Source organism: Pithys albifrons, chromosome 1 (genome assembly GCF_047495875.1).
Source record: "Pithys albifrons albifrons isolate INPA30051 chromosome 1, PitAlb_v1, whole genome shotgun sequence".
NCBI classification, from domain to species: Eukaryota; Metazoa; Chordata; class Aves; order Passeriformes; family Thamnophilidae; genus Pithys; species Pithys albifrons.
In genome coordinates, this window is record NC_092458.1 from 58369510 (window position 1) to 58380313 (window position 10804).

General features: G+C 35.8%; 1 protein-coding gene across 5 annotated transcripts in view; it reads left to right on the forward strand.

The window, feature by feature from the left end:
- The window catches only part of LRCH1 (leucine rich repeats and calponin homology domain containing 1), a 119123-nt gene that overhangs the window by 104570 nt on the left and 3749 nt on the right, over positions 1-10804 (forward strand). For 3 of the 5 annotated variants that reach the window (XR_011697374.1, XR_011697376.1, XR_011697375.1), the window contains one exon: positions 1966-2223. The exons of the other annotated variants lie outside the window; for them this stretch is intronic. The gene's annotated coding sequence lies outside the window, so the exon portion shown is untranslated. The remainder of the gene's footprint in view (positions 1-1965; positions 2224-10804) is intronic. 5 annotated transcript variants of the gene reach the window in all.

The window sequence follows — 10804 nt, forward strand, 5'->3', positions numbered from 1 at the left end:
CATGTTTTTATTTCACAACATCAGTAAAATTCTGGTAACTTCAGTGGAAATACATTCGCCATTACTGAAAAGCTATTTATTTTTTTATCTACAGTTACATTACAGAAGTTTAAAATACATGAAATATAAACCTTTTACACAAAGGGTGAATTTAACACCAAATTATTCGTTGTCACAGAACACACAGAAATAATCAGACATTTCTAAGGCTTTCCCAGGTTTCACTGAATTTCACTAAAACACAGCATGGCAGTTTCTGTAGGAAGTTTCTTCTGCATGTCTTGGCTGTTTTTGTATGCTTTGGCCTCTCCTGTATGCTGCTTAGGATGTTAAGCTCTAGTTAGCAAGTTCATCAGTCTCTGTAAAAATTCAACCTGTTGTCAGCTCTCATTCTCTAATTCTGAAATTACTTCCTTCTCTATTTGACTGCTGTTTTAAAATTAATCCAGCATTTGCTGGGTTTAATGGTGTCTTTGATAAAAGTGAAATATATTACATAGTTGGTAGTCCTGAGGGGTTTGCCCTGAAATTTCTTTCTCTCGTAAGAATCTTGTGGATGTAGGTGTTCTTGAATACAATACTAATCCTACCCATTTTTTAAACAAGATCAGCATGTTTTATGCTTTTAGTGAGTTTTCATACTTTAAAAAATTACAGATACAGTTGCATTGAAGTTTATTATCATACCAGAGTTTTGAGTTAAAAAAATCTGAAAAATTGCTGCAAACAGTGTTGTTGCTATGCAAGTTGGTTTCCCCCTCTGTATCTGCTGGCCTATGTAACAAAATTTTGCAGGTTTGACTCCTGGTTAAGCTAGAACCAGTCATGGTAAGCAAAAGAAAAACAAAAGTACCACTTTTTTCTTTGTGTATGAATGACAATTCTGACTTCCAGTTTCACTAGTCCCTTTTCAAGATAGAAGGACAATCTGAATATTTTAATTTATTTCAAACTGTACTGTGAAACACTAAACAGACATTGAACTTCCATGTTTTGGTTTATTTGGTGTACTGTCAGTTCATTAAGGAAGTGAGAATGGCAAGTTACTACAGAAACAGTGTTCCTCTCAAACAGGGGAACTCTTATGCATGTAATTTTGTTCAGTAAGTATTCATTATCTTAGTAAGACCTTACTTGCGATGTAGAATGGTGTCTTAGATTGCATTTCAAGAGTACTAGTCTTGCTTCATTTGATTTTAATGTAACTATTGTGTGAGCATATTGATATTATTATTACATAGTGCACTTCATTTTGTGCAGCTAGTCTAGAGTAATTTGCCACATGAAGTCATTGATACTTTCCAAAAAAGGTGTGGGAATGTAACCTGCTAATAATTTCAAAATGCTGCCAAGGAATTTAGCGTCCAATTCTGCAGTCTAGAAACTTTATTGAAATTAAGTATAGTTAGTGCTACCTTGACTTTTTCTGTTTCTGTCATAAGTTATCATTTAAGATGATATTTGAATACCAAGTGTTAGATTGTTACATTAGAGAATGTAATACTTCTAATGATTTCTGTAGGTACTTTTTCTTGATGCTTCATATTGCTGCTGCTTGTGCTTTTAACAGCTTTCTAACCCACTGTTTTGCTATTACATAGGTTAGATTTTACAGCTGGTTCCATTTGAGCATTGGAATAAGGCCCAGATGGACAAAGGTGTGCATATCTCAGTAGAATTAGTGGATCATGTGCACCTCCTCACCCTTGTGAATCTGGGCATAGCTTTGGAAGGATTTGAAGGCCTGAGTTCTTCTGTCTTAACATTCTGATGTTATATATCTTCAGTATTTAGAGGAAATAAAAGAAAGTTGGGATGTCTAGTGAGTAAGGCAATATGGGAAGAAACTATTCCTAAATGTTTATGCTAGAATATTGTGATAATTTATTTATCAATATTATTCTATTTTTGTATTTTTAATTTTTTGCACTTTTTTTCTGTTCTAATGGCTGCCCTTCGGGATAGGCTGACCTCTGCTCTCCGTATGACATCCTGCAGTCGGATATTCGTCACATTCGAAAGACTGTTGACACTCTGCTCGCCCTCGGGGAGAAACCCCCACAATCAACTTCTACTTTTCGCTCCTGGGATCTATTAGGCTTTTGTCTTTTCCATATACTTTTTATAGTCTTGATGTATATAACTTATCACTGGAATTTGCTAACAGCATAACCTGTTCGCATGTGCACACAAACTTTCTGCTTTGTCTCTGACAAATTACAGGTACTTAATTTCCTTCCTTTGCCTTACAAACTTCTCCTTTTCCCTTACTTCCCTTCCTTTTAATATCTTTATTAATCTCTTGAAATAGGAGAGTGAAGAAGTAGCATCTTGAAGGCAAGCCCCATGTCTTCTGCCCCCTCCAATTCTAGTTTAAGAACTTATGTACCTCTATATAGTTTTTCCTTCATGTTGCCTAGACTACACACTAAATATGTTAAAGCAGTGAAGCTACTCTTCTTCCACTTTTGGGTGTAGGCTAGATGTGTATGAGAAGCTAAACAGAACTGAGCCTCTTTGTGAAAATGCAAGAATGCTGCAGATACTGAAGCAACTGAGGTGGCACTTCAACAGCTAAATAGTCTTTTCTGAGTTGGTGCCAATTATCTCTGCAGTGTTAGAAGCACTTTAGAGAACTATCTTTCAAATTACTATTATTTTTTAATTTTTTATATTAACAAGAGTACTGTAACTTTAGAGATTGTTGTTCATCCCTCCTGTTCTGATTAAATTCCATACTGGAGTAGTTATGTTTTCCTATGTATAGTTTGATTTTCTCCAGATTCCGTAGAGTATCTTCTGCTGCACAAAGTAGTGTTGAACTGCTTTCAAACACTCACTGCATTACACCCCAGAGATGATTGTAAACTAGCAGTTGGTATGAGGGAGCCTAGAATTTGAGGGACTATAAGAACATTTCAGGATGAAGATCCCGTGGTACAGCATGACACAGTAAGAGAGATTGAAAACAGGCTATTGGGCTCCTATATCTGATACAGATCTATTGAGAACAAGCTGTTAGACTTCTGTGTCTGCCATTCTTATGTGTGGTGTCAAGCAAGTAACATCACTATCTTCTCTGTTTCATCACCTGTGAAAATGCAGGTACTGTTTGTTCATTTGTGTAGCAACTGTAGCAAAGACAATGTAGCTCAGAAAAACAGCATCTGGGAAGACTCCAGCTTTTCTGTCCTAGGTGGGTTTAAAGGAAAGATTAGACATACGTTAGACAGAAGGTGTTTGAGTATGTTTGAATTCTGCCTGTGGTTAGACTGCCAGACTGATGACCTCCATTTCACTTCTAGTTCTGTGTTCTGTTAATCCACTGTAAAACTTAAAATAAGACTATTTTGTTTTCTTTTGCTCCTTATTGACATGAAATATACAGTGAAAAATTGATTGAAAAATATAAACCCTTGAATATACACCTATAGTGACATTGCAGTATTGGCCTAGATGCTGTTGGCCAAAATTGTAACTTGGTCACAAGCTAGCTAAGCAAAGGACATCAGTTTTGTGTCTTGGAAACACATGCATTCATTTCTTAGTATCTAGCATATAATAAAATTAGGTATAAACTTTTAGAGGACAACTAGCATAAGGACTTATATGTTACTGATTATTCTGGTCATATGATTATGCTTTAATGCTGCACTATAAATATCCCCATTCCATAGATACTTATAAAATTTTATAAAAAACTTATAAATGCAGTTCTATTCCTAGTTTCTGTGGCTCAGGTATATATATATATACATATGTTTATACATGCATATATGTACATATACATATATAATATGAAATGTATCATTAGATACATATTTAAGGATGGAAAAGTTAATTTCAGTCCATGGATTAATCAAATTTTTCAAAGGATTTAGTGTCTAGCAGCTTCCTCTGCATATGTGTAAAAACTCTATTGTAAAGGGTGTCGTCATCTGTGACCAGACAAGTGTTCAGTGAGTGCCTCTAAGCTTTTGATACTTGAGAAGAGGTACTAGTTATTTGGGTGTGTAGCTATGGATATGTGCCCTCATCCTGCACAGCCCTTTCTTTTAACTGTGTGCACTGGTTTCAGTGATTCCAACACCAGACACTTGTTTACTCGGAGTCAGTGCTTCCATTTTCAGCAGATCTTTGTCTTGATTTTGGTTGTCTTGTTTTAATGATGTTGCTTTTCTGCTGAAACTGAGAAAGTGACATAAGACTTGAATCAGTTCAGAATCTATTTAATTACATGTGTCTCTATAATCCAGTGTAGGTGATTGAGATGAAAGTTATGTCTTCTATGGGGCTGAGATTTTATTACTGCTGCCATAAGTTGTAAACAGGTCTCCTGTTTATGCTCTGTGTTGTCCCCTCCTTATATAGTGCTGAACTACATGTGTGAGTACATTTTTTGAAGTTAGAAAATCATATAGAGAAGTTCTTGCTACTATCCTGGGGTACACATCTGTCTCATTGTCTAATACCATGTCTGATTATCCACCATATCCAATAGACTTTTAGGGCAGGTAAAAGAAGGAGTAGATTAGTGTGTTTTGCATTTTCAATGTGCAGAAGTGGAAGTTCATGTCTTCACTGTTTTTAAATGTTTTATCAGACTAGACACTGGGTTAGAAACTGAACTGCTGTTGTGCAAGTGTAAACAACCGAATGTACCCCAGTCATAGTGATGCATAAGTCTAACACTTGTCTGAAGTTTTAACTTTGCATATGCTTACCATGTAAACACAGTTGTTTAGTTACTTAGAGTACATTTTCTGTGTATTCTCAGCTACGACAATATACAGTAATTAAAGTGTAATATTACAAGCCCTTTATAGTAGTTAGTGATGGTGCAGCTGCCTTGAACCAGACTGTGACAAACAGCAGACACACTTGCTTCATTGCAAGCACAGCTGTGCTACTATACATGAACCTTATCCAGTTATGTATTTTTTTCAGTTTGTTATTGGTTACACTTCCAACTATACATTAATCTTACTGGGAAAGAAATAGTGAAATACACCCTTATATTTTCTAAGTATCAGTGTAGTAAAGTTTTTCAAAATATATTTACCAAGTATAATGAAGACATGAAAATAATCTGTGTGTTCATCCCTGAAATCAATAATTCTTCCACTAAGTGAGGAAGTGGAAACTAAAACACAGATGTAGCTCATTAACCTACTCTAGTGGGTTCTTTGCTAAATTGAGAGTCCTGTTTCTGTGCTGCCGTTCCTGTGGCTGAAAAAAACAGTTCAACTGATTGGTGGTTCTTCACCTTTTGAGAGATCCAAAATGGGGACATTCTGTTATATACAGTTGGTACGTACTGCTCACAGCCAGTCACATAATTAAGTTGATCACCTTCAGTTTGAAAAAAGTGTGGACTGTAGTTCACCCCCATATTCATTAATAACATTAATTATATTTGCTCCTCTGTTTCTTTTTCCATTCAGTTTTTTCCATTGCAGTGATCATCAGAGATTTTCAAACTATGATTTCTTAATAAATTGGTTTCCAATTTGTGCTGTACCAATCATATTGATTGCTCCTTTATCCTGTAGATATACATGCAGGTAAAATGTGTTTACATGGGATTACAAGTGGCATTTTGATGTGAAGGTTTGGCTTTCTTTTTCCTTGAGCCAGAAAAAAGATAAATATTTTCAAGTGCAGTCTAATGCAATGTAGTAGCCCTTCAAATGCCTCTTTCTTGTATATTAGCAAGCTTTTACAGCTGAAATCTGTATATAGATCCCATTATGTTCCTAATAAGTTTTCTGAAAGTTACACTTAATGTGAATGGGGATTGAATTAGATCTGAGCAAGTGTTCAGTACAGTTTTCTACTCAATATGCATCAATAAGTTTCCAAAGTAACACCATATCATTGTTTTTCACAAAAATGTTACTCCTGTTTCAAAAAAAAACCCCTAAAACCCAAAAGAAGGGTCATATATGTAGGTTAAGATAAAAATGGTATACAGCTGGTTTTGTGAACCTTTGCCATTTCCTTCATTTCTAGCACATAAGCTGCATTATGCAGAAAGAGCAGTAGAAAAATACTTAATGATCCATTCTTTTTTGATGATACAAAACACTCATTTCATCACTTTGTCTCTCAGAATTTGATGTATAAGGTTTGGTCTAATTGGTATTGCCCCTTAAGTATTCATTTTCTCTTAGTGTTTCATGTGTGTCTGTCTTTATTAAAATTTTTATTCCTTGCAGTTTCAGGTCACTGTTTTCTAAGCATGTTACACTAAAACTGTGAGGCATTTTTGTAAAATATAGGGTCTACTTTTAAAATTTTATGGCTGCAGGCCAGAATTTATAAAGACTCCATAGCCCACCATCTGCAGTTACAATTCTGTAAATATTTGCAATTTATTGAATGATCAGAAGAAGCACATAGCTAGACATTTAACTGGCTGTGACTCCAAATACAGAATTGCAGTTGCAGTATTGAAGGTCTGAGGTTTAGTTTTGGGTTTTTTTCCTTTGTCAAATCTGGCCATAGTCAAATCTGGCCATAAGTGTACACTTTATAAAATATACTAATCTTTCCATTGTAAATTAAAAGAAAAAAAAATGAAATGTGCTTATAGCCTGAATGATTCTGGTTTTTTTATCTACTGCTCTTTTCTTTTGTACTTCAAATGGTACCTTCAGAGCATTTGGACACATACAGACATCAACAGTAATAATTGAAAAATATATAAAAGGACATACTTTATAAAATTTCCTTAGATATATGGAGAAGAAAATATTTGCCATAGCTTTTTTAACTCTTTAGAAAGAACACTGGCCTTGACCTAACAAAGTGTCAAGATTTTGTATATTGGCCTAAGTTTGCTGAAATGTAATGCCCTGAAGTTTCTTTTAGTGAATTCCCATTTCAGATTACTTCCAAACATGAAAAGGTTGGCATTACATGGACTTAGTTTTTTTTAATTTGCGCTTGGAGAAATTGCACATTCCAATACTGCATATTTTATGAATATTTTATTTTTCCCCCGTAGATCTGAAATCTCATATTCTACAGATAGAAGGAAGAAAGATCTTGCCAAACTGTAGAATGCCATTTCTCTTTATTTTTACTAACAAATGTAGTTGGGCCCTTCTGTTTTTATGATGTGGTCACTTGCCTGTCTGATATTATGGCAGCAATGTCTTTTTGGATAAATACTTACTCTGTCTGAATTTCCAAGCTGCTTGCTCTACCATAAACTAATTGAAACAGTTGTCTTGACTTTGAAGTCATGTGATGTCAAAGAAAATAGATGTGTCCATGGAGTGTGTCATGTATCCTTGTGAGATTAATGTCCTTGTGTATTCCTGGCTTTCTTGTATGCTGTCTAATTCAGACATTTTGTTCCAGGATTAGAAATTTGCTCTTGCAACCACATGCACAAATGTACATTAGTGGGTACACCTGTTGTACTGTCTCTTTGTGTTACTTTGTGATTCAGCCTCCTGACTCCTGCCTCTTTTTTGTACACTTTTTAATATTTTTGCCATTAGGAGGGCTTTGTTCTTTTTCTTTGTGCTGAGTTTGAAAACTTCTTTATCCATTCGGAGTCATTGTGTGTCTGTAGAAAGTGGTTTGTTTGCAACAAGAATCTAAGTTCCTTTATGTTCTTAAGGAGAATAAAAACATTAAAAATGTATTAGATCTTCCTTTTTGTAGTAGATAGAGAAGGGAGATATTTGTGCTGCTGTGAGTGGAGTGGCAGCCCTTCCCACCACAATTGTTTTAAAAGACTTCTAGGCTGGTCTTGGGAAGTAGTAGCCAGTTCTTCTGTCTGTCTTTCTGAAGTTTGTTCAGTGATTGTTTCAACAGAGGTGTTTTTACAGAGACAAGACATACTTCTATATTGAAATGTTATGGATTTAAATCTATTGTAAAATGGACAGAAATCTTATCAAAGGAGGGGAAAACTGGGTGAGGTTGAGTCTCCTCAGTGTCATGGACAAGTTCTCCTCTTGCTTGTTCAGGCATATTGCCTTAAAATGCCAGGATTTCAGACAAGTTTTGGAATCTTTTTGACTTACAGCTTCACAACTCTCCTATCAGTGGTTTCCAGGCAGCAGTTCTAGTGGGTTAGGGAGTGAGGCAGAGCATGGATAATGGACTGTGCTGCAGGGACAGCAGCTGAACCAGAGTATGGAGACCTGGGATCTTGGCCCAAAGTAACTGCTGTTAACACTAAGTTATTATCGGTGTGCTCTGGATTTCATCCTTGGCAGGATTTGATTTTTCTTAGTCTGAATATGACTCTCAAACTCTGATTTGGAAAATATGTCAGGCAGGGTTGATGAAAGCCGTTTAGAAAGTTTTGAAGACAGTGGTTAGGGCTTAGGTAAGAGAATTGATTTGTGGTATATTAAGATGAAGTTTGTCATTTTTAGGAGATGATGTCCATCTCATGTTCAGCATAGCCAGGTGTTTAGCTACAGAATTATAAAACATGAGCCAAATTCCACTTGCTTCACAAAAGAAGGCTGTCAATGATATATATTTCAAGCACTAATGAAGAATGATGTATAGTATAAAATGTTACATGTTGGGAAACTTCTCACGCCTGGAACACAGTTGTATGGTCCTATTTTTTTATAGACCTAGAACAGCTTGTATCTTGTAAATGCAGCAGCTGGAGAGAGGTTGCTTTATGCAAACTAAATTACTATACTGTATTTTAAAGAATTAGATAATGCATTGTCTTTTAGAAGAGAAAAATCATACTGGATGGGATTTTTCTATGAAATGGTGCATGTATTCCTTCATGCTTTTAGTGAAAATGTGCTTATAAGCAAACTGCAAAATTCCTAGCAAGAGAACATGACAGAACAGTTCTGTGAGTACTAAAAGGTAACACAAAAGTGATGAATTTAGAATTTAAGTTTTTCTGAAGCAAACATCTTTAACTGGTGGTTTAAGCAAATCTGTCTTCAATAGAAAAATGTAGAATGTTTTCAAACATAAATATGTAGCAAGGTAGGTTGGTTTGGGCCCAGGTTTTGAATTCAGTCCCTACCCTTCAGCCTTGCAATACTAATCCCTCAGTTTTCAGATCTTGGATTCAGCCGGCTTTATTATTTAATGCCTTTTGTCTAGGATGAAAAACTAATGAAATATTGGTATGCTAAGGGCCACCGAATCTGTGAAACAAGACCCTGCTGTGCAAAGACAAGGAAAAGAAGTAGCAAAGAGTGGGAAGAATAATACTTCTCTTCAGGTGTCTGATTTGAATTCTCAAATAAGATTTTTTTTAGTTATCCAAATCAGAGCACTGTAGATTTTTATATGAAGTTGCAAGACATTAGATTGGCAAAATGTCTTGTAGAAATCACACATTTGAAGTAAGCCCCCCCCCCCTTTTTATTTCGTATCACTACCTCTACCTTCTTTTATCACAGAATCACAGACTATTCTGAGTTGGAAAGGACCCACAAGGATCATTGAGTCCAACTCTTAAGTCAATGGCCCACAAAGGGGATTGAACCCATGACCTTGGCATCATTACAACCAAGTTTTAACCAACTGAGCTAATCTCAGGGTCTTGTGGGTTCTCTAGTGCTAACCAGATATCAGTTTAGGAGTTTGCATCCTAAAATATATTTATATAATTCCCTGATAAAGATACTTTTATTACAGAGCAATAAAAGCTGGGGAGAACCATCTCTGACAGCTTGCAGATCAGTATTTGAGTCAGAAGAACAAACAAGAATGAACTGCAGAACTCAGTGTCTTAGCTTAAACGAGCAGTTTAGGGCAGGTTTGGAATGGAAATGTGATCTCCTGGTGCTGACTGAGCAACCAGCTGCGGCAGAGAGAGGCAAGGTGACCGATGGGAGAGGAGACGTTTGCCACAATCCTGTGGTCACAGTGTCTCAGAGTCCACAAACTCAATGGAAGTGGACACCCAGCATTAGGAGATCCCCAGTGTTAGAGCAGCTTCCTTATGGGGAAATGTGTGTTGTCCATCTTCTGCAGACCTACTCAGCCAAGCTCCTTGAACATTATCTGTTTGAAGTTGTTTGTTTCTTGGGTCAGAAAATAATCTCTCCAATATAAAATAATACATATTCAAACAAGTGGTAAATGTAAAATGTAAACGAAATATAGGTATATTACAGTTACCAGTATCAGGGGCCAGGATTTTGAAGGAAGTTTGGCTCTCATTTTTCGGTTCTGTAGTTAATAGGTAAGTTTTGCATTTTTAGTCCCTTTGAGGCTGGAGTGGGATGTGAAGAATTTCACAAAAAATTGAGCAAGCTAAATGTTGGTTATGCATAAAGGAAATAATATTAATTGACGAAAGCAAGTCATAAACATCAGAAGCAGGGGAACAGCTGTTTAGTGCTGGTACTTTTCTGATGGCCCACTGGAGGAGATTTCCTGAGCAAGGACTGAACAGTGGAAGCAGATAAAAACAATTAAACCTAGGTGCATAACATAATAGAAACTGTATTAATTGTACTTGTGTGTACCAGTTCAGTAATTTTGAGTATTGTATTTAGGTTTAAGAGTCCATAGGAGTCAGAGAAGGGACTAGAGCTTGAAAAAAATGTCATGAGAAGAGAGGTTGAAGAGATTAATGATGTTTAAATTGAAGAAATAATCAGTGTGAGGAAGTGTGGGAAAAGGACACAAATTGTATGAAGATAAAATAAGAGGCTCTTATTTAACATTACAGAAGCAAGAATATTCAGTAGAAGACAGGCAATTAATTAAAATAGATTCTTAAATGCATAAGTAATTTTAAAAGCTAAAATTTTATTGAATAGGTTTAGATAGTCAATAGTGAGAATAT